At 42.9% G+C, this 24,955-nt stretch overlaps 1 protein-coding gene and 1 long non-coding RNA gene across 2 annotated transcripts in view; one reads left to right on the top strand and one right to left on the bottom strand.

Annotated features, from left to right (window-relative positions):
* LOC127594597 (protein Tob1-like) overlaps nucleotides 1-22,520 on the bottom strand; it is a 51,152-nt gene extending 28,632 nt beyond the window's left edge. The window contains exon 1 of the mRNA XM_052056475.1: nucleotides 22,320-22,520. The gene's annotated coding sequence lies outside the window, so the exon portion shown is untranslated. The remainder of the gene's footprint in view (nucleotides 1-22,319) is intronic.
* On the top strand, nucleotides 13,439-14,228 carry LOC127594613 (uncharacterized). The gene is made up of 3 exons (XR_007960848.1): nucleotides 13,439-13,584; nucleotides 13,663-13,779; nucleotides 13,819-14,228. It is a non-coding gene; the product is annotated as an uncharacterized LOC127594613 (long non-coding RNA).
* Nucleotides 22,521-24,955: the final 2,435 nt, after the last annotated feature.

Here is a 24,955-nt window from a genome sequence, read left to right as displayed (position 1 = left end):
CTGTGGTCTTAATTTGTTAAAACATTCTCAACAAATACAGGTACGTCTTTGTCTGTCTCCATGCCTTCTTCCGTTTGACTCGAGAGGCGTTCAAGACCACCTCCGAAAAACGTAAACAAACGATTACTTCAATGAAACTACAAAAATTGAAAATAATACCGGTACATCAAAACTGAAAAGCAAGCGAGGATATCACAAAATAAATTCTATAGCCCATCCCCCTACAGAATTTATATTGTGATTTCATCATTTGTGAATACACAACAAAGGAATAAATAACTACGACTGACATCTTGTGTTATTTTGACTTCAAGATGGCGCTTCGAGAGTGGCTGCCTTTCCAGCAGCTCCTATTTATTTTGTTCTTCTACTTCTTCTTCTCATAACTTTGCTGCTGTGAAGTGGGAATGTCTCCATTGTGAGACTGTTAAAGGTTTTCTTTTCTTATCTTATCTGATCGTACTGTTGGAGCTAAGATAAAGAAAAGGCCAATGCGTTTTTCGGAGGCGGTCATGAACTACTCTCGAGTTGACCGAAAGAAAAGAAGGCACGGGCACGGATGGACAAAGACGCACCAGTATTTGTTTAAAAAAGGAGAGCTGTGGTTGTGGTTTTATTTTTTTTAAACGCAGAATTTATTAATGGTTTTCACAGTCTCAACAAATACAGGTACTGTACGGCTTTGTCCGTCTCCGTGCCTTCTCTTCCGTTCCACTAGAGAGGCGTTCATGGCCGCCTTCAAAAAACTTAAATTAATTCTTACTTCAATGAAACCACAAAGAAAATCAAGCGAGGAAATCACAAAATAAATTCTGTAGGGGGGATATAGAATTTAATTTGTGATTTCCTCGCTTGATTTTCTGTTTTGATGCATTATTTTCAATTTTTGTAGTTTCATTTAAGTACAGTAATCTTTGCTGCTGTGAAATGGGAATTTCTCCATTGCGAGACTAATAAATGTTTTCTTATCTTTTCTTAATAGTTAAATTACATTTTTCAGAGGCAATCATGAACGCCTCTCAAGTTGAACAGACACCTCTCGAGTTGAATGGAAGGAGCGTAGCACCATCTAGTGGAGGCATTGTAGATCGTGCCTTTTAATGCGAAGTGTCTAATGTATGATTTTTTTTTTAAATAGCCATTCATTGAAGGTGCGCCTCATAATCCAGTGTGTCTTTTAGTGCGGAAAATATGGTAGATTCGGCAAATAATATCGTGAAACTGAGCAAGGATCATAAAATCAAAAGCAGTAATTCCGTATTAATGCAGTTTCATGATCCTGTCTTCTTCGCTTTGTTTTCTCAGTGTCCAGCTGGAGAGTGGGAAATCCCTCACAAGTCACACCTGTCTCTAATTTGGCCTCGTTACCTTTCTGCTTTAAAAGCGAGGCCACGCCAACAATCGGATTATTAGCCTTGCTCGCGACTCTGTCTCCAAGTGCTTTATTTTCCAGACGTTCTTGACATGTTGCCTAATACATGCTCGCCATCTTTTTCCTGGATCTTTGTTAACAGCGACCTTTGTTGTAGTTTGTTGGTCTTGCATTCATTGTGAAGAAATATTTATCGTGAAATCTCTTGTCTGGGCCTCCGTTTATGTAATCCAATTCTGTCCGGAGCATTCCGGACACCCTTGACACAAGTGAGTTTTTGCTTGATGGTACATCTCCAATGAGGAAGTATATTCACAATTTGTTTCCATTCACCACATTTGATATAGCTGCGGGGTCGATGTACTCAAGAAGGCATCTTTGTATATGCAATATAAATGTTATCTATCATAATGATTGCGGTTGTCGCAAAAGGTGCCATTGAAGATGGGATCAGCAGTACTATGTGAATGTATGGAGCAAAGTAAGTGCGGTCTCGTCTGTAGGGTATTAATTGCGCACACCCGCACAGCCGAGACAACTTTGCATAATGAAGTTGTGCAACTTATCCGAAGTAAACTAAAGCCAACTTGTGTATCCACGAAAATATTGATGCCCTCCCTTTTGGCTTTGAATGTGTTACAAACAGTGTCGTGCCAGAACTTTGACTTGGGTGTAGAAACTTTGTGTGGTTAGGGTATTATGTAAATTAGCCCTACTGTTTCATATCTGAGTGAAATGCAAAATGTCTCGCTCATTTTTTTTAAATAGGCAAAAAGATTGCTTTGATTCAATTTCCCACTTGATCGGTGGGCAGAGAACCAGTCCAGGGTGTACCCCGCCTACTGCCCAAAGACAGCTAGGAATGGCTCCAGTATGACCCTAATGAGGATAAACAGATTAGAAAATGGATGCATGGAAGAAAGGAAGGAAGGAAGGAAGGATGGATGGATGGATGGATGGATGGATGGATGGGGACGCTCAGAGACCTACAGGTATAAAAGTTATTTTCTTTTAAAAAAAGTCCCTTTTAAATGCCGCAGCCTTTTGAAAAAATGATCTTTCCCAGCTGGATTTGTGAAACAATCCATCTGACATGTAGGGATTAAATTATGAAACCATTTTAGCATGGAATGATTTCCAGATGCGTTTAAATAATGTTAGCATGTTATTTTGAAGAGAACATTTTGACCAAAGAATGACCATCCATCCATCCATTTTCTAATCCGCTTCTTCTCACGAGGGTTGCAGGCGTGCTGGAGCCTATCACAGCTGTCTTCGGCCAGTAGGTGGGCTAGACCCTGAACCGGTTGTCACCCAATCGCAGGATACAAAAGACTGAGCATTAAACCAAAAACTATTCGACACATATGTGTTTGGTACTCGATTAATGTAATAGTATATTGGTCCAAGACAAAACTACAAAAATATGGACCGATTTCCCCACGTACACACGACAAAATTTTGCCAAAATAGGGGATGCTGTTATATAATATTTTGGGGTTTTTTTTCTCCCCATGTTTCGGAAAATTCAGAAAATTAACTGTTGTTTGGCACTATGTAAATCCAACTGAATTAAAATTTTTAATTCCTTTGAATCACATGGGTGGGATTCAATAATTGACTTCAGCAGGCACTTATCCGATGTCTGCATGAATGCAATTGGCATCTGCGGGCAGGAAGTCAGGTGTGAGGATTTGGATATTTTCAACTCACTGGTCCTTGTAATGATATTCATTTGTAATTTTGCTGTCACTGCGACAAGCTCAAAGCACTGAAATAATACGAATTGTAATTATACACTCTTATGGCTAAGATATTAAGGGACCTTGTTTCATGTTCTCCATAGAGCTTACTGTATGTAGAAGACAATTATGAACTGCTTTCTTAAATTAACATTAAAATTTCTGTCCATCCATTTTCTTGACTGCTTGCCCTCATTATTCTCACGGGCAAACTGGTCTGATGTAATATTCATTTTTTGCTTGTTACTACTGTATTCTAATATTTTAATTAATATATACGTTTATAGATTAAAAAAAAGTTTGCATGTTCTCCCCGGGCTTGCGTGGGTTTTCTCCAGGTGCTCCGGTTTCCTCCCACATTCCAAAAACATGCGTGGCAGGCTGATTGAACACTCTAAATTGTCCCTAGGTGTGAGTGTGAGTGCGAATGGTTGTTCGTTTCTGTGTGCCCTGCGATTGGCTGGCAACCGATTCAGGGTGTCCCCCGCCTACTGCCCGAAGACAGCTGGGATAGGCTCCTGCACCCACCGCGGCCCTAGTGAGGATCAAGCGGCTCGGAAGATGAATGAATTAATTTATATTGGCTTGAAAAGCTGTCCACCGTAGTAATCGCTGTCTCCAAAAGGGTTCAAATTCATAACAAATAATCTGGACTGATTATTAATTGACATATTTTAAATGTTCACATTCACTTGTTCTGTTTATGGATATTTTGCATATTTGGTGTGTGTCTGTGTGTGTGTGTGTGTGAGTGTGAGTGCGCGCTATTCAGGGTTATAATAGTTTCGGATTTTTCATTATAGTTTGTTTTCATATCATTTTGAATGCTTCAATTTAGTTTTAGATGTAGTGTGAGTTTTAGTTTTTGAAGATGCTGTGTATGGAGTATTTCTTGAGTGCAAGATTTAAAAATGGTCGCAATAAGTCGCGTGTGATAAAGTAAACGACAATTCCCAAATGACTGTTGACGTTTCTTCATTTCTACATTTAGAATCAAGCATGATTGGTAATGCATGAAATTGAATGAGATTTTCCCGATAATTATAATAAGTTTTATCAACGTAAAATTTTGTCTTTCTTTAATGCACACTTGTTTTTCATTTATTTTCATTCACACAATTTATTTACATAATATATCATATATATATATTGTAGCAACCACAAATGCCCTCTGAAAACTCTGATAAAGTCAACGCCATCCACAAGTTCCCTACGCCGAAAACGATCAAGACTCTCCAAGAGTTCACTGGGATGGTGAACTATTACCATCGTTTCCTGCCTCGCCTCGCCCACGTCATGGCCCCGCTATACGATGCGCTCAGCGGCAACCCGAAACACCTGGAATGGACCCCCGCCCAGAGCAAATCGTTCGAAGCTACGAAAGCCGCCCTCGCCAAGGCCGCGACATTGACATTCACGTCACAGCTCTGGACCGCCCTTGGTCAGCTCATGTGCATCATACGACTGCTTTCAACCCCGCCGCCAACGGAATGGCCGAGCGCACTCACCGCACGTTGAAGGCAGCGCTCATGGCCCGCTGCACCGGACCAGACTGGAGTGCCCAATTGCCCTGGGTACTTCTCGGAATGCGGACGACTCTGAAAGAAGGTCTCGGTGTCTCCTCAGCCGAGATGGTATTCGGTGAAACCATCGCCGTTCCCGGGGAGTTCTTCCCGTCCAGCCAAGACGCCGCCGACTCCACGGCCTATCTCGCCGATCTCCGACGCACCGTCGGAAAGTACCGACCCGTACTCCAGACCTACCAAGACCAGCGCCGCAGACGAGTACCGAAGTCGCTGTTAACCTGTACTCACGTTTTTGTAAGGAACGACGCCCACCGCCCGCCTCTAACTCGACCATACCGCGGCCCGTACGCCGTGGAGCAACGTAACGACAAGGCCTACCGCCTCAACATCCATGGTCGACAGGATTGGGTCTCAATCGACCGCCTGAAACCGGCCTACCACGACGACGACGAACCCGCGCCGCTGACCATCACTCGAGCCGGACGCGCCGTCCGACCCGCCCGACCGCCTGCACGCCCAACCATGAACTTTCATCACTATCCTAATTCGGACTCAGCCTGCCAAGGACCTTCTAACAGGGGAGTATTTGTAGCAACCACAAATGCCCTCTGAGAACTCTGACATTTGAATTTCGCGCCGCGAGACTGATCAGCCAATCGGCGGCCCCCGCTGCCGCTCGCTACCAACCAATCACAGCTGGTATATAAATGATCGTACGTTTGCTGAATAAAAACAGTGTACCACCGCTCTTCGAGTACTTCACTTCACTTCGCCGGGCCGTCGCTCCTCACAATATATAATATTATATATATATATATATATATATATATATATATATATATATATATATATATATATATATATATATATATATATATATATATATATAATGTATACAGTATATATATATGTATATTAGAGCTGTCAAATGATTAAAATATTTAATCAAATTAAAAATGACTCATAATTAACTCAAATTCACAAAAAATTAATCATGATTACTCACGATAACATGGCTCTGTTGGAATGCTACTACTCAAGCAACCTTACTCAGAGGCGTTACATACAGAGAATGTGGGCTAAATGGTTACTTCAAAACCCACGGTCACGGTTGACCACTAAACAACTAGTAACTCAGTGTTCCAACATCCACAAACGGCAACTGCTGTCACATCTTGAGATTGATGAGGTACAACGCAGGTTCCATGGTGAAGGGCCCCAGGCTGCCAGATCAGAGGAGGAGGTTATACCAAAGATTGGGAGGCAAGCCCCAATGAATGCAGATGATGAGATTGGGAGGCCAGCCCCAATGAATAAAATGCTGAGCGAGGCAGCAACTGACCTGAAAGCTAAGATCATGGCGAGAATGAAAGCTCGGCAACCTAGAAACCGATTACAAAGGCTATGTGAAGTACCACCTGAAAGTCTCATGGAAAGTGTGAATGCAGCACTGAGGGCGATCCCTACCGTAACGATCACGGAAACCAATGAGCTGATATACACTTCAGCATCAGTGATCCTTGAGATGCTTGGCTATAAGAGCAACCATGGAAGCCATGACATACATTACCCACCATGGAAAAGACGGTTGGAGGCTAAGATCAAGGCGGCTCGGAAAGATGTGAGTCAATTGACGGAGGCCCAGAGAGGTGTAATGAAAAGGCCGATACCCGAGAGGTACATCCAGATGACCATACCTGAAGCACTCGAAACTGCCAAACAAAGGCTCCAAGCCTTGTTCAGCCGCCTAAAGCGGTACACGAAAGAGAATGAGGCCAGACGAATAAATAGGCTGTTCGCAACACAACCTGCGAAAGTGTACGCTCAGTGGCAGGGTCCTAACAACAGAGCTGACCCACCAAGACTGGAAACTGAAAGGTACTGGAAAGGCAAATGGGAGAAGGAGGTTGCACATAACGGCAGTGCACAATGGCTGGCGACCCGGAGAGAGGAGCACAGCAACCTCCCTGAACAGAACCCAGTTACCATAACAGTGGCAGACATACAGGAAAGAGTCTCAGATATGAAGAACTGGACAGCACCAGGCCCGGACATGGTCCACACCTACTGGCTAAAGAAACTATAGCACTCCATGAGCGTCTAGCAGCACAAATAAACCAGCTGCTGAGGGATGGGACTCACCCAGGATGGCTAACCGAAGGGCGAACGATCCTGATCATGAAGGATCCCTCAAAGGGTGCAATCCTATCCAACTATTGGCCAATAACCTGTCTCTCCACAACATGGATGCTCATGTCAGGCATCATTGCGGCTAAGATAAGTGGACACATGGATCAATACATGAACGAAGCACAGAAGGGCATTGGTAGAGATACCCGAGGAGCCGAACATCAGCTCCTGGTTGACAGAACAGTCGCACAAGACTGCAGGTCCCGACGTACCAACCTGTGCACAGCTTGGATTGATTACAAGAAAGCCTATGACTCGATGCCACATACATGGATCACTGAATGCTTGGAGTTGTATAAGGTGAACAGGACCCTAAGAGCCTTCGTTGTGAACTCGATGAGGATGTGGAAAACCACACTTGAAGCCAATGGCAAGCCACTTACCCAAGTGTCCATCAAATATGGCATATACCAAGGTGATGCACTCTCCCCACTGCTGTTCTACATAGGACTGAACCCCCTAAGCCAAGTAATCACCAAGACAGGCTATGGATACCGCCTCAGAAATGGAGCTACGATCAGTCACCTCCTCTACATGGATGACATAAAGCTGTATGCTAAGAGCGAAAGGGACATAGACTCCCTGATCCACACAACCAGGATCTACAGCAGCGACATCGGGATGTCATTTGGGCTTGAGAAATGTAGGCGGATGGTGACTAAGAGAGGAAAGGTAGTCCGCACTGAAGGGGTCTCACTCCCTGAAGGAACAATAGCAGACATTGAGGAGAGCTACAAGTACCTCGGTATACCACCAGCCAATGGCAACCTCGAACTGGCAACAAGGAAAACGGCGACGGCCAAATACCTCCAGCGAGTGAGGCAAGTCCTAAGAAGCCAGCTCAATGGCAAGAATAAGACCCGGGCAATAAACAGCTATGCCCTGCCAGTGATCAGATACCCTGCAGGAATAATAAGGTGGCCAAAGGAAGAGATTCAGAACACGGACATTAAGACCCAAAAGCTCCTAACCATGCATGGAGGGTTCCATCCCAAATCCAGCACCCTGAGACTGTACGCAAGCCGAAAGGAAGGAGGCCGGGGACTAGTGAGTGTGAGAGCCGCTGTCCAGGATGAAACATCCAAGCTCCATGAATACATCAAGGAGAAAGCTCCAATGGATGACGTTCTCAGAGAATGTCTCAGACAATGGGGAACAGAGGATGAGGCGCTGGAAGAGGGACCATCACGGGAGGACAAGCCCCTACGCGGGATGTACCACCGTACCATAACTGAAGTTGCCGATCTCAAGAAGTCCGATCAGTGGCTAGAGAGGGCTGGCACAGAGAACAGCACAGAGGCACTTATCCTGGCTGCTCAGGAGCAGGCCCTGAGCACCAGAGCCATTGAGGCCCAGATATACCACACCAGACAAGACAAGGTGTACACTACAAGGTGTAGGCACCTGAGACGATCCAACACATAACTGCAGGGTCTAAGATGCTGGCAGGGAAAGCCTACATGGAACGCCATAGCCAGGTGGCTGGCATAGTCTCCCGAAACATCTGTGCAAAGTATGGACTGGAAACCCCAAGGTCATAATAGGAAACACCTCCGAAGGTGGTGGAGAATGACAGAGCGAAGATCCTGTGGGACTTCCAGATCCAGACTGACAAGATGGTAATGGAGAACCAACAAGATATCGTGATCATAGATAAAGGGCAGAGGAAAGCCGTTGTAGTGGATGTAGCGGTCCCAAGTGATGGAAACATCAGGAAGAAGGAACACGAGAAACTCGAGAAATACCAAGGGCTCAGAGAGGAGCTGGAGAGAGCCTGGAAGGTAAAGGTGACAGTCGTGCCTGTGGTGGTCAGAGCACTCGGGGCAGTGACCCCCAAACTAGATGAGTGGTTGCAACAGATCCCAGGAACAACGATGAACATCTCAGTCCAGAAATGTGCAGTGCTGGGAACAGCAAGGATACTGCGCAGAACCCTCAAGCTTCCTGGGCTCTGGTAGAGGACCCGAGCTGAATGAGGGACAGACACCACCCGAGGGGGTGGGGGGGTGAGACGAGGATTTTTTTTTTTATACGTATATTAATAGCAAATCTTCAAAGTTGACAGGTTCTTTTCTTGCATGGTTTTCAACCAAGAGTCTTCGGTCGCGGGCATGTGTGTGCACAACTATGTGTGAGATGCCCCTCTTAGTTTCCATTCAGTGTTCTATTTCACACTTGACTCATTAATCATGCATTGAGACACACAACCGGGAGTGTAAAAGTCAGCACTGCAGTCCCAGTGCAGCACAGAACAAACCTTAATGACTGCTCTCTGTTTGCCTCCACGTCTGTGAAAAAAATAGGGTCGCACAAGGTCAGACAAAAAAGGAAAATACCTTGGCTTTATTTGTCAGGTTGCAGATGGGTTCACTCATTCCAAAGCTCCTACCATCGGCTAACATCTATCAGTGAGTGGCAATTATCCAGATGCATTCAATTTATTTTCCTCTCCGTGCTCTCAGACATTAGCTTGTGATTGGCTGTCTCGCATGGCTGATGATATGACCCAAAACAGAGCTAATCCCTCTTCATCTTCTTCCACATTACACTGGTGAGCAGCAGTTAGCCACTTAGCCTCATGACCTACAACCCTGCTTGAACCATATATCCCCCACAACCCCCGCCTACACTTCTTCCCATCTCTCTGTTGGACAACGTGGGCCGGGGTACACGTGCAGACAGAATTCTCTGTGCAGCCTCTTGCAAAGATGAAGACTTTACTTGAAGGGTTTAATCAGGGGTAAAGGGACACTCATCCGCAGGCTCGGAAATAACACTTAAAGCAGGTGGCTGGGAGGTGAAGCAACCCCCTGAGTAAGCACACAGCATTTCCATCTAATCAAACACGAGGCAGTAAATTTGAATTCAACTGAAGTGATGCTGAGGAGCCATCTGCTTATTGATTCACAGGACGCCACAAACATCAGTCTCCTAGCCCATGGCTGACACTATATGCATATTAGAAACAATATAGATTTCAAGAGCGGGTGTGTCTTAAAAATTGGTATGAGTTCTATGAGTCTATGACGAGATGGGGACATTTTACGCTTATTGGCCTGCCAGGGTTGCTGATTCCGACATGTGAAATTGGCAATCAGTCATGCATATCGTGTATGTATGTTACATTCATTAGTTCATTTTTGCCATTCAGGCCACTATAAGGAAACACGTACTCCTTTACAAGGCAATGAATCATATTTGGTTAATTAAAGGGGACAAATTAAGGAAAACGGACTGTTTTTTTTGCGTATTTAAACAACCAAGTAATTCTTTTATCTGCCCTTTTCTGAAAACGCTTTGGTAAGTTTAATGCAGTGTACAGTGGTACCTCTACTTACGAACGTCCCTTCATATGAAATTTTCAAGTTACAAAATGCCTCAACAGAAAAATATTGCCTCTTGTTACGAAAGAAATTTCAAGATACAAAACGTAAAAACACGGTATGGGTTGCTGGTCACAGTTCTGAGTTTCCTGAACGCAACATACTTCTAGCTGCTCAGCCATTGGCTTTTAGCGTCCCATTGACTAAGAGGGACCTCTCCCGTACGTGTCTGTGTGTGTATACCGATAGATATGTGTCTATGCAGCATCCTCATCATTCGCCCCGTGGGCCATGACGAAAATAGTTTGACGAAAATATGAATCACCCAGAAAAAGTGTTCACCAGTCGGGCGATCACTCGCTATGCTAATGTTTGCCCGGGACGTTTTCGAAGGATTGTTAAAGCCAACAAATGCAAACGTCCTTGGATCAGTTCTTTTCAAAACGCCAGGCAAAAAGCACGTCTGAGAGAGAACATGGACTAAAGGGGATTAAAAATAATGATGATACAGTTAAAAGTTAGATGACCATCATTTTTATTCTTTATTCTTGTTTTTTTTTTTACATTAGGCACATTTATTGTGCAATGATGTAATTGTAACATGTATTTGTTACATATTTAGATGCATTTTTACGCTTGAGGAAACATTCATGTCTGAATTTTGGGGGGTTTGAAACTAATTCGGACATGTTCATGGAAAATGCATCTCTACTGAAAAAATATTCAAGTTAAGAAATTAATTTCGTAAGTATAGAAATAGAATTCGATTTCCACTTGAACCTTTCGGGGACAGCGGTTACTACAGTGGACAGTTTATCGTGTTATCAGGTGCATGAAAGGGTTAAAAACACTCAAGATGCTTAAAATATCTACATTTGGTGCTTTAATACAAAGTGCTAGTTTAATATGCAACCTTAACGGGTGCTGAACTGTTATATTGAAAATGATATTAATCTTAAATGCTTATACTCCCCTCTATAAAGATGCCCCATTTCATGTGAGTGTTTGTCCATGTTTAGAGATGGACTGAATTCGGTCTTGGTAAGAGTAAACAACACATTATAAGTTGTTCAACAGTTCCTGTGGGTCCATAGAAGCCATATAGAAAGTTTGATCTCATTATTAAGAGTTAACTGCCTGCAACTTTATGTTCAGTCTCACGGATCCCTTTAACCATCGGCAACAGCCAGTGACTGTTAAAAGCAGCTATATGGTACCTGACCAAAGTTAAAGGACAACCTTGTGAAATGATTGCAGCATAAAGTGAAGTAGGAAGGCACTTTTGACAAAGACTGTACCGGTAATTGTTATTTTGCATCTACTGAGTCAACAGCGGCTATTTATGGTCAACGTAATTCCCGAGAATGTTAATGAGGTATGCTTCACAAAGCCGGAACAAAATGAAGTAATTGTTGTTTTTGCCTGATGATAAAGAAGCCAAAAGAGTGATTTTATATGCACGAGCCAGTTAGTCTTATGTTTTGTTTTGTTATGTTTTGTTTTGTTTGAATATGAAAGGTATCCCAGCTGTAACCACGATATTTTTATTTTATTACAAATTGTATTCTTCCAAATCATGAAACTCTTTTTTTTCCTGACAGTAATTTTTACCTAATTTTGGGGTGTAAAATCGAAAAACTGATGTCAGTTTTTCTCTATCACGTCAAGACTTTGAGCCTTAGAATCCCCATTTCGTGAAGAAATATGAAATAAATGTGTATGTATGTAAATAAAACGCAAAGAAAAGTTACAAGCTTTGAAAACAACAACAAAAAAACGGTATAAAACAAAACAAAACTCACAATGGTATGGCCATGGTTACAAGGTTAAGATTAAAAAAAACAACAACAATAATTCTCAGAATTCAAACTATGTTTGATTGATCATACAGACCTATTGGGAGCTGCACACACCTCTCACCGCACTGTCTCAATTGTGACTGCACAAATAAATTCCCAGATAGCTGTCGATAATTCTAATCTAATAAACTGGCAAATTTTACTTAAACTTCTCAGTGGAATCACCCTGATCTGGTCAACTGTGAAGAAAAAAAAACTGACTGCAGTTTTCAAATCAGCATGCCCATTTTAGATTTAAACATCATAAAAATCTAACTCAATAGAATTGTATTTATTTTTTGTCAAATTGTTCCACAGTGTGATTTTTCTCAAGAGACACACATGATGGTGGCAAATAGCCTTTCAGTTTGAAGTGAGTGACCAAATTAAGACAATTGAGTTTGGGGCTACTGTTTCCCCTTTGCACTGAAGTCTTTTTTGACTCTTGGCTTCAATTAAACGAAGTTAGTGTGCAGTTTGTGTAACTGCAAAATAACAACACAAAGTAATTCACATCGAAACCGCTAGCAACAAAAGTGAGACCATAACTCAGTGAAAATGTCTACATTGGAGCCATTTGGGCCATTTTTCATCCCACATATCATGTGACTCATTAGTGTGATCAATTTTGAGATATGAATGGGAGCGGGTGTGTTAAATTTGATATCACATTCACACTCTATCATACTGATTCCTGGAAGTTCATTATGACGCCTGATTGCTAAGAACTCTAAGGTCAAAAAAATATATTTATTTGTCTAAAAAAAGATGGCCAACCCCTCTGATAGAGGCATCTTACATTAATTTCTTGCAATGCAAGGCACAGCCATGAATTCATTCATTGTTCTCTCTAAGGCACCATAAAGGCAATTGTTGATATGTCAACATGAGACACCAAGAGCATCTGATGGCTAAAACACGCTTGAGAGGCAGCTTTTGGAGTGTGATTTTTTTAACACATATATACCTTGGTCAGTGTTGACGTAGATCCCGTAGACATGGCTTTATATGACTTATTGGACTTTGCAGTTGACTTCATGTTATCGTTACCGATAGCAAAATGAGCGTTAAGTAAATAATGAACTATGGTTACTCTCGTGATAGCAATTCAAAATAATTCCATCCCCATCATCACATTCAGCCCTCATGCTATCAAAATCATATAAAAGTGTCATACAAGTATGATGGAAAATGTACTTTTTAATTGCTTGGATAAAAATAGTTAAGTCTTTGGGGTGTTTTTAGCAACCAAGTCAATCATTTGTGATCTGCCAAGTTCTGGGGGTGTTTCTCGGCATCAGCCCTTCTTGTCATGAGGGGCGTGATGGTAGAGGACCAAAAAAGCAGGGAGGCAGGAAAAGCAGGGTGTATTGAACGATATATATGAACAAAAACACTGACTAAAACTAAATCAACAGAAAAAGAGCTAATGACATGACGGCCAACGTGTGCAACATTGGAGGAGAAGCCTTCCAACGCCACCATTCGGACACAGAACTATGACAGTACCCCACCTCAATGGATGGATCCCAGACATCTTAATGTCACCCAGTGGCGGCCGCAGAACTTGCACCAACAATGTAACAGGAATGTGTGGCAGCCGCAGGACATATACTGCCAAAACAGGCAAAGGTGGCGGTCACAGGCCGTGCGCCGCCGGAACAGGAACAGGCGGCGGCCGCAGGTCGTACGCCACCAGAACAGTAACATGTGGGGGCTGCAGGACATGCACAGCCAGAAGAGGGATGGGTGGCGACCGCAAGGCATGCGCCGCCAGAACCGGTACAGGTGGCGGTGGCAGGACGTGCGCCACCAGAACAGAAACAGCTGGCGGCCGCAGGGCGAGCGCCGCGGCAAGAGGAAAAGGTGGCAGCCACAGGACATGCGCATCCGTGACAGAAAGAGGTGGTGGCTGCAGGAAGTGCGCCTGCCGCAACCAGAACAGGTAGCAGTCACAGGATGTGTGCCGCCACAACCGGAACAGGTGGAGGCTGCAGGATGTGCGCCACCGCAACAGGAACATGTGTCAGCCACAGGATGTGCGCCACCGCAACAGGAACATGCAGCAGTCACAGGATGTGTGCCGCCGCAACAGGAACAGGTGGCAGCCGCAGGACGTGCGCCACCTGAACAGGGACGATTGGCGGCCGCAATACGGGCGCTACCTGAACGGAGGAAGGTGGCGCACAGAGTTGACATTCCAAGCCCCTAAAGCCAGCTTCTGTAACCAAGGATCATTTCGCCTTTGACCGCCAGCTTTCTGCGCACCCGACTTCCTCGGCTCCTCCAATAAGTCATAAACCGCACGAGAAGGTGGACCGACGTTGCCTCTACGGGCTGTATTCATACAGTATTTTCACCATATGGTCTGTCTGGCATCTCATGACTATGCACCTCATGTCACCAGTGAAACAGTACATGAAGCACGATTGTAATACCAAAACATTTAAAACTTTTTTAGCCTGGCAAATTTGATCTAGGAACACTGGGGAGTATGTTTTATCTACACAGTGTGGTACATTGGCGTTGAAAGAGAAACTGAAAATGAAAAAGTACCTTTGACAATTGTTTTCCTGGTATGGTTCCATAGTTGGTGCCTTGCAATTGTTTTTTTCATACAAGAACAATAACAGCACAGCACTGTTCCTACCAACTGGCAGTTCACACCACATCACATTGAACGCCTCTGGATCCGCTTATGAGACTCAAATATATTTCACTGGGACTTCCGCAATAAAACTTCAATTTGGAAGCCTGACTTGTAATCTCGCCTGTACAGCTGCGGGGCCACACTTCGGACAATAATGAGAATATGATTGATCATATTAGGGGTAATTGAAATGGATTCATCATTGGAGAGTTGAAACTTCATCTTTTCCGGCACACAGGGCTATTGAGAGCAGTGAAAAATGACAATCAGCATTATCGCGGCTGTCCCAGCCTGGCCAACAAGACATGTTATAATCAATACAAGCAGAGACCATGCCACTCTATTGACATTCCCTTAAGGATTATAAAGAAGCGGGTTGAGGACTATACCTACATTGAACACTTTATTATTAAACGTTGCGTCATTTACTGTTCCAAACCGAAACGTGAAGATTTGCGTGATACAGACTCACAGCCAGATGCGTTAACACCTCATACCCAAGCTGCACATTGTGACAGGAAGTGGATTAGGGTGCCGGTCGGCCATGACCGGGCCGTAGAGTGTGTCTTTAATCTGCAAATCCACAGATCAGTTGGAGATCACGGCGGCAGCCTTGAGTCATACGAAGAGATCCGAATGATGCAGCCAGCTGTTGTCCAGGCCCTGCCAGATAATCGAGGACCGCAGGCTAAAAAGCTGTTTCGACTTTTATTTTATCCTCACAGCAGCACTGTTATTTTTATTTTTTTTCTTCTCTCACCCTAACATTGATGCTAACTCTCTCAGACCATGTGCATTATACCCGTCTATGAGCAGTGATGCAAAATGGCCCCCTTTGATTGCTTGGGCATCTCTCAGTCCTGTGAAAATAAACCATCAGAAAGATTACAGCCACTCTATGCTCACATATTGGGTGGGCAGAGGGAGCTTGGCTGATTCTGAACATTTCTCCCCCTCTTTCAATCAAACTAAACTAAGGCCTGATTTTCGGACATCTTAAAAAAATACTCTATTTATGAAGAGTGATTTTTGTTTTTCCCCTCCATGACCGACTTGCAAAATGGTCGACGTCATCACTCATACATGTTAAACCTGAACTTGCGATGTAAATATAATCAAATATATATGTAAATATAATCACAATTAAAAACTAACATTCCTGCTGTAAAACCTAATTAAACTAACAGAATTAAAGAAAAAAAGTCCATATGAAATAAAAATAACGACAGTGGTACGTCTACTGACGAACATCTCTTCATACGGAATTATCAAGTTACAAAATTGCTCAACAGGAAAGTATTGCCTCTTGTTATGAAAGTAATTTCAAGTTACGAAAGGTAAAAATACAGTATGGGCTGCTTGTCGCAGCTCCTAGTTTCCTGAACGCAACATACTTCTAGCTGCTCTGCCATTGGCTATTACCGAGCATCATTCTGTCATCCCATTGGCTAAGAGGGACCTCTACCGTATGTGTCGAAGTGCCTATGCAGCCCCTCATCATTTGCCCCTCGCGCCATGAGGTGTTTCCGATAGTTTTAAGGAAATGTGAATCACCCAGAAAAAGTGTTCACCAGTCGGGCGATCGCTCACCATGCTGATGTTTGCCATGGACATTTTCGAAGGATTGTTAAAAGGCGACAAAAGCAAATGTCCTTGGATCAGTTCTTTCCAAAACGCCAGGCAAAAATCACTTCTGAGAGAGAACAGGGGCAGAAAAACGATGAGGACGGAGTTAAAAGTTAAATGACCATCATTTTTATCCTTTATCCTTTGTTTTTTACATCATGCACAATTCTCAGTTATTGTGCAATAATGTAATTGTAACATGCATTTGTTAAAATAAGATGAAAATAAATAAACAAATCAAAGAACCCTACTTTGCGGACTTTCGTATATCGAGGGTGGTACCAGTCCCCATTAACCGCGATAAGCGAGGGATCACTGTAATGTAAAAACATCAAACAGCAGCACAGTCGCCAGTGGAGCATGTCTGCCTCCAGTCGAGAGATCCGTGCTTGAATCACTGTTAAAACATTGCTTTTTTTTCTGGTTTCCTCCCACATTCCCAAACATAACTTCTTAGTGTTGACAGTGAATGGTTGTTGTAAAGAAAATGGATAGATGAATGGGGCAAAAAAAGTAACAGATGTCAAATTTACTCCAATTGTACGCCAAATTTGGTGGCCATACATTCAGTAAACTGGCGCTCACATTCATTTGTAGTGGTGCTAACCTTTATTCGTAGCAACCTCAAAATTGTCATCCATCCATTTTCTATCCTTTTTGTTGGATTATTGTCTCAGCCAACAAGGGCCTGAGGTGGAGGAGAGACAGGAGCGCAGAAGTGAGGTTGTTGCTCACGTGTCCTTGGGATCCCATAAGTGACTTGAATACGTGACATATTGTTCTTTAATAATAGAATAATGTCCATGCAAGCAATTTATACACCCCCGAGATAGAGGTTTCATATTTTACTGTCAGAAAAAAAATCAGATTAATGTACCAGTCAAACTACTGCCTCATCTTTCGATATTTATGATGAAGATCTAAAGCATCTTCTGCAAACTTTCAAATAAAGAAATAAGCTTCTGTCAATCACATCGATGGAGAGACTCAATAACACTTCTTTGGCAGGCGTTTCAAAAAGACTGTCTTCTCACGTCACACTCCTGTCCTAGATTTTATGAGATAATCAACCCCACTCTTCTACTTGAAATGCAAGCTGCAACCAAAAAAGAAGAACCCCCCCCCCCCCCCCCACACACACACACACACACACACCCTGCCTCAAATAAGAGTCTGTATGCAGGATTTGGCCTTCAATGTATTTTGACAACACTGTGAACTTGACAGCCTGGGGCAAATTAGTTCAGTAGTTGTGAGAGGCTCTCTCCATTTATTTAATCTCTCCGCCCACGGTGTTAATCATGAGATCTGAATTTCGATCAGCTAAATGAGGTCTGGTGAAATAGCTCAAGTATGAGAAGCAGTGTTTCCCAAGGATGGGGCTTTTTAAAAAACTGCATTTTCAAATTATTTTGTGTCATTTAACAGCCGTTTTAGTGCTATTTACCACTGTTACTATGAAAAATGTAAGCGTTTATACTGCATGGGCAGCCAGCGAGAGGCTTAATAGACTTATAAAAGTAATTGGTTGATTCTTCTCCTTGACTGGTAATGAAAATGAATGATTTTGTGTGGGTGAGGCAAAAACACAGGAGCCTCAAACTAACGTTAGCGACACATCCATCCAACCATTTTCTGAACATTAAGATTGTAATTCCTTCAATCATCTAAATATACGTGATCGCCAAGCCATCAAAATCCAATGAGGTCTATTTCATTTCAGTATGTTTAGAAGGAACTGCAAGATCCCCACTTGCGAATGCTGTAAATTTGGTTTCTGGGATGTGGGCACTTGGAGCCTATGGCTTCAATTCCTGACCATGAGTGCTTGTGATAGCATCGCCACACACACACACACACACACACACACACACACACACACACACACACACACACACACACACACACACACACACACACACACACACACACACACAGGGCTGTCGTACTCAACACATTTTTTGTTGTCTCAGACTTGACTTAAAGTCCTTTGCATTTGACTCAAACTAGTCTCTGACTCAGCTACTGGACTCACAAAATATTTTAATGTACTCAACCGACACTTTCTTTTTATTTCTGAAAACTAGAGTCCTCATTCAAAAGTAACTTTTTCAGATGATCAAAATAGCCATCTGGTCAGTTAACCTGACCGCGAGGGAATCAGGGACAGCAAACCCTGCCACGGTGACTTGTTTGTGTTCATTCATTAGCTTTGAGTTTGACAATGTTTTGTATGTCTGACAAGTAGCAAATGATAATGAAGGAGGATCCACAGAGGCAACCAGAACTAGTCTGTAATGCAGGGAAAATTGTGAATCAGCATTGAAGCGCAGGTATCCGTGACTTTAGCCTTTGTCCCACAGATCAAGCTTGGTCTTAGATCCTGAAGGAACGGCTCAAACAAGGACGGCAGGGCTTGAGTCTCCAATAAGTGTTCCAAAAGTGGGTGACTAGAAAATCATTTCCTTTCATTTGTAAAGAGTAGTACAAGGGGCATCATAGGGAGTTTCCAAACGCGCTCAAGGTTTGTTTTATCTTTTTCACAGACTCTGGAAAAATCTGTTACATAATGTGAAGTCAGCTTCAGCCATCAGTGAATCCCGCCTCTGTGGTGTTTCCGCATTGAATCGGAGCTTATGTCGGAAATCATGATGGGAAAATACAAAGAACGAAGTAGTTTGCATGAAGCCAACATTTTTCCAATGCCCGACATTACACTTTAAATACTGCACCACTTCGATCAACTGTAAAAACACACACCTTAGCGTCCTCGTGGCAGAAATGCAATCTTCTGAGGGACATGGCAGGAGGAAAGTGCAAGCAACAAGGTGAAGCGCAAATGTGACAAGGCCTTGTAAAGATAAGTCCGTAATAAAGTGTCCCGGTTGCCCTGCCTGCCTACGAAGACCACATTATAATTGGATGAGCTGAATCGCGATTTTTTTTTTCTTGCTATAGAGGAACTTCAACTACTTGTCAGCAACACTCATAAAGCAAAGGCGATTTAACTGTCAAAAATAATGAAACCAATGACATTAAAGGCTCTTTTTTTTAAATTCAGCTATAAATGGGTTTTAAAATGAAATCAGTAGTCTTTTTTTTTTCTTTTCCCTATTAACGGTCTGCATAATGTCACATTGACAGCTCGGCCCAAGAAATGTCCATTTCGTGTGGAAAGTAACTGATTTACCAGGATTTGCAGATGTTGCGCTCTACAATGACAAACAAAAGTTGAAGGTAATGAGTGAGAGCCAGCTCAGCACAAGTCGGTCGCCGGGGAAGTGCAGCAACAGCAGATGACACTGACGAGAGCTAAGGCCTATCGAAACGACTCCCTCAAAAAGACACACGGCCACAGATGATCGGATGATATCGACATTAAATTATAGCGTTACTCCCAATTAATCTCTCATTTCAAGGTCCCGCAAAGGCTTGCAATCATGCAAGAAGGTTTATTGTGAACAATATGCCTTCCACATCAAGAAGGATTTGATCGAGTCGTGTTTTCAGATGGAACGATGGGGTTCCTCAAAGGTGTCCGAAGGTTTTGAAATGACCTCCGGAAAATATTTCGAACGAATCATCCCCTCTAATGATCTAAAAAAAACGGTTCTGTGTCTTTCGCAGAAAAGTGATCGTAATGCAAGACAACACACCTGTCCATGCTGAGAAAGATGCAATTCAAGCTTTAGCTGCTCTGCGTATGAAGCATACAGGATGAGTCATACTCACTCACTCACACACACACACACACACACACACACACACACACACACACACACACACACACACATAATTGCATCCAGCCCACGGAACCATAAGATAAATCGTGTTGAACTGTCCTATTAAGCAAGAACAAAAGCCAGATGAAAAAAATATGGCGCCTTTGTTATTGTCAGACAATCACATTACTCAATAATGCATTTTGGCATAAAGCTGCAATAGACCAGCGTATTATTAATAGCATTCATTTTTATACTTAGAGTGCCGGATTCACCACCAGCAAAAGTAGCAATAATTTCACTGCACACAACTCAAAGTCCCACCACTTTAACTATTATAGACTACTAGGCCTTTCGAAAAGCACAATAAAGAAGCATGATCACGTCAAGCGTGATAATGGCAATGACAGTAAAGCATGCGGGCAAAGTCCCCCTCCTCTGCTTCCCAAACACACCAAAATATGTGTAAATCACATTGGACTATTTAAAAAAAATCAACCAAAACAGCATTTGCTTAATAATTTAGATCAGCGGTAAATACAACAAAATAATATATGACCGGGATGAAAACTGTGGTATTTTCGAAACATAATAAACACGAATAATGACACAAGAACGTCCTATCTGGCCGCAATGCTCTCTGGTCACTATGGTAAAGTTTAAACCTGCCTTCCAAATAAGACTCACCGCACATACAAAGTGCATGAAAAATACGACTCACCTTCGCCGCATATTATGCAGAGCGAATTTGGTGCGTGTGAATTTCCCGTTGAGATAAATCTGTACTGTTTATTAAATGTAGCCTTCTTTTTTTTAAGTTGTAGGCTCTTCTGCTGTCTCCTGGCTTGGCCTTTTCTTCTTCCCAAAGACCTTTATTTTATACCCATTATGCTACCTCTGGGTTTCATTTTAGCGGTAACCTATCACGTGACTGAGAAGCGCGCCTTGACCTGGGTCAAGAGTGACATATTGTAGACGAATGTAACAGAGAATCTGGTAATATTTCAAAATAAAACATTTCACATTCCGAAATGAATAAAACGGAAATATGCTAAGTTATTTATTCTTTCTGTGCGGCCCTGTATCGAATGACCCACGGACCGGAACCAATCCGTGGCCCAGAGGTTCGGGACCACTGATTTAGACCACACGGTGCATCTGCATCAAATTAGCATATGAACGGAGGCTTTAAAGCAGGTGAATGAAAGCCTCAGTCTTATTTCTAACACATCCTCCTCTTCCTCATATCATTTCTGTCCTGGCCAAACAGTTGATGAAAGCAACTTGAATTAAAAAAAATGTTTTTTTAAAAATAAGAAAACAAAGAAACATAGAAAGAAAGAGATAAAGAATAAAAGAAAAGAAACGCCAAACAAGAGGACACCTCGGTGAGTGCGTCACATCTCTTATCACTGAATCTGCAAAGGCAATATTTGACCGACTTTAGCTTTTATCCTCAAGAACAAGGACAACAGTCCTACGTTGATTTAAGTGGTGAGCATCTGTGAAATGGAGGAGGAAAGCAATGACACAAGGGAGAGCTGCAAAGCAAAGAGAGTGGAGGTGAACGTGGGGCTTTTTTTGGTTGTGCAACTGTACATGAGTGCTTGTTCCTAACAACATTTCCGTCCATATTTCCTAGGTTCAGTTTATGCCACAGCAATACAAGTTGGGCATAAAAATCAATTACTTCATTCATTAGTTACTAAAAATGTCATTGATTGTGTGGAATTACTTGACAGGTTAGTTCGGCCCGGCTAACTTGAAGCAACTGAAGTAAAAATAGTCTTAACTTTTTTTTCAATGTGAAATATTAGCCGATGGTGAAGTGGTGCAGTCACTGGTCTTGGAACGAGGCACCTTTGATAGCATGCTAGCTAACTTGAATGAGTATTAGTTGCCCCTACTAGCATGCCCAGTCGCTTGAATGAGAACCAGGCAACCCAGGTAGGATGCCCATTCACATTTATAGAAATAAGACACCCTTGGTCTCATGCTCATAAACTTGAATGGTAACCTGCAGCTATTGGAAGCCTGTCTGTTAAAATAAACTTGGTGCAGGCAGGGTTAATTTACTTCCCACTCAAGTCATTGTTGTCCTTTTTTTTAATTTGTTCCTCTTCTTTGAGACACCTGATCGTGATGGAAGTCTATGTGTGTCCCAGTGAAAATAGGACTAAAGTTGTTTCGGGTTTGTCCCTGGCCGCGTCACCCATAGCAAATCGGCCCTGGCTGAGGCACCAGACAAAGTGTGGCTCATAAGATCCCTCACAACAAATACAATTAACGGGCAACATTTTTCTTTGCACAGACGTGGGTCGGAATGTCACCTCTCTTGCAGGGAAGGAGCCCAAGCTGGTGTGTCAGGTCGAAAGGTTCCGGCCAGATGTGGTCGGGCTGACCTCCACGAATAGCTTGGGCTCTAGTACTGGTCTTCTCGAGATGGGTTGGAGTCTCTTCCACTCCGGAGTTGCCCAAGGTCAGAAGCGCCAACCAGGCATAGTTATGCTTCATGGCCCCGGGCTCGAAACCTGCACATTGGTGGCAAGAGTCTTATTGGACACTGAAGTAAAAATTTTATTTCTAAATTATCGTAATATTATTTTGAATGCATCTGAATGTTTTCTACGGAGCTCCGGTTTCCTCCCACATTCCAAAAACATGCATGGCAGATTAATAGAAGACTCGTAATTTTCCCGCGATTTGATTGTGAGCGCAAATGGTTGTTTGTCTATGTGTGCCCTGCGATTGGCTGGCAACCAGTTCAAGGTGTACGCCGCCTACTGCCCAAAGACAGCTGGGATAGGTTCCAGCATGTCCGTGACCTTTGTGAGGATAAGCGGGTTAGAAAATGGATGGATGAAACAGCATTTATTTGCTTCATAAAATAACTCACTGAGTCATATTTTAAGGTTATTAGCATGACAAATGCATGGCGAATCAGAGCTGATAAAAGTAAAACTTGGTCAATATCCCAATTTAACCAAAATATACCATGGATAAATGGCATAAAAAAAAGAAAGAAAGAGAACAAGTATAAACATTAAGAATACGATGAATATGTTGGTAAAAACGCAATGAAAACACAAAGAGTGGAATAGTTCAAGTATATTTGGGTCTTGTCCATAAGCGAGGGGCAGAATGGAACAAGAGATCGACAGGTGCAACGTCTGCAGTGAAACGGACTCTTTATCGTTCTTTTGTGGTCAAGAAGGAAGTGAGCCAAAAGGCAATCATTGATACTTTTGGTTTCACGCAGTTAAATAGATGAAGCAACCCATAAAAATGGTAACACTATAGATTTGGTACTGAGCCGGGGGCTTTCAACCTCAAATGTAATCATACGACTGTATACCACTGCTATACTTGACCATTATTTAGTTCAGGGGTCGGCAACTCAAAATGTTGAAAGAGCCATATCGGACAAAAAAAATCAAACAGCAAATATGTCTAGTGCCGCAAAAAAATAAAAGCCTTCTATAAAACCTACAATGAAGGAAACACATGCTATATGTAATAATAATAATAATAATAATACATTTTATTTACAAGCGCCTTTCAAGAAACCCAAGGACACTTTACAATAACAAACACAATACGGGTTGAGCAGCGGCAGCCAAACGCGCCAGCGTTCACGCAACCCGGAAGTCAGAAAGAAGCAATGGGGGGGGGGGGGGGGGGGGACACTCTCGAACTATCCTATTTTGAGGATAATTTGAGTTTGGTAAAAAAAAAACCCCTCCTGCATAAGCATATGACAGTTACAACAGGTCAGAAGACATAAACAATGAAGGCGGTGACACAAGGGAGTGTATGCGTGAGTGATTGCCTGGTTGTGTGTGTATGTCAGGCCGCAGCTGGTACGTCAAGTTCTTCTCGTGGAGACAGTCCTGGCATATCAGTGTATGGCCGAGAAGGAGGTGGTGATGGTGGGGGACTAGCTTCTGAGCATACTTTCATCAGGGGAAGGTTGAGATAGCAGATGTTGTTTTAGTAGCAGGCTGGCCAACAATTTAAGACAATCTTGAGTCCGTGGCTTATGTCTCTTAAGTCACGTCGATCAACCAAATCCACGATTTCTTTCAATATTTGAGCACGGATTCCAGTTTCTCCAAGTTGTTGGCCATCTTGCAGTGACACTCCAAAACCGCAACAGTTTGTGGTTGAGCACAGTCTGAGTCTGAGTGTTGGACATCCGCACTATGCCATCCTTAGACCGGCAGCCTCTTCACTTCCAATAGAGCCGCTCCCGTCGGTTGAATTTTGCGATAGATCAGGAAACTGCCAACACCAAACAGCAGCATACCTGTTATTGGAAGGCCGATCATGTAGATGTCATCCACATCCTCAACGGACAGTGTTGACAAAAGTCCCCGAGGGGAAAGTAGGCTCCCCACTGCCTGCTCTTCTCGTCGAGAAAATTTTGTCGATGGCATTGAGAAACCAGCCAACCAATTCCATGTTTATCTTTGGGATGAAAATACGACAGGAGGCTAGGAAAAATCAGACAAAGACAGCACATGGACTGAGTGGCGAGCAGGGAAGGGTGGGTGGGGAGTGGGGGACAGGAGCAGAAAGCAAAAGCGTCCGCCTTCGTCGAGAGCCAAGCAAGAAAGGTGAAGGAGACTGGACTGTCTCAGAATTGTTTATTCATTCCTTTGTTGTGTATTCACAAACGCCCTCATAGAATTTATTTTGTGATTTCCTCGCTTGATTTTTTGTTTTGGTGCATTATTTTTGCTTTTCATAGTGTCAGTGAAGTGATCATTCATTTCCGTTTTTTGGAGTTTGTCTTTGAACGCCTCTCGAGTCGAACGAGAAGAAAGAAGGTACGGAGCTTTTTTGGAGCTTCAACATGTATCTATATCTATTTGATCTATATTAGCCTACGGTCAAAATCTTTTACCATTTTTAAACATTTTTTATAAAGCTCCAGGGAGCCACTAGATGTCGCTAAAGAGACGCA

This window comes from Hippocampus zosterae, unplaced genomic scaffold (genome assembly GCF_025434085.1).
Source record: "Hippocampus zosterae strain Florida unplaced genomic scaffold, ASM2543408v3 HiC_scaffold_22, whole genome shotgun sequence".
NCBI lineage: Eukaryota > Metazoa > Chordata > Actinopteri > Syngnathiformes > Syngnathidae > Hippocampus > Hippocampus zosterae.
Note: the sequence above shows the minus strand (reverse complement) of the source record. Positions and strands in the feature narration are given on the sequence as shown.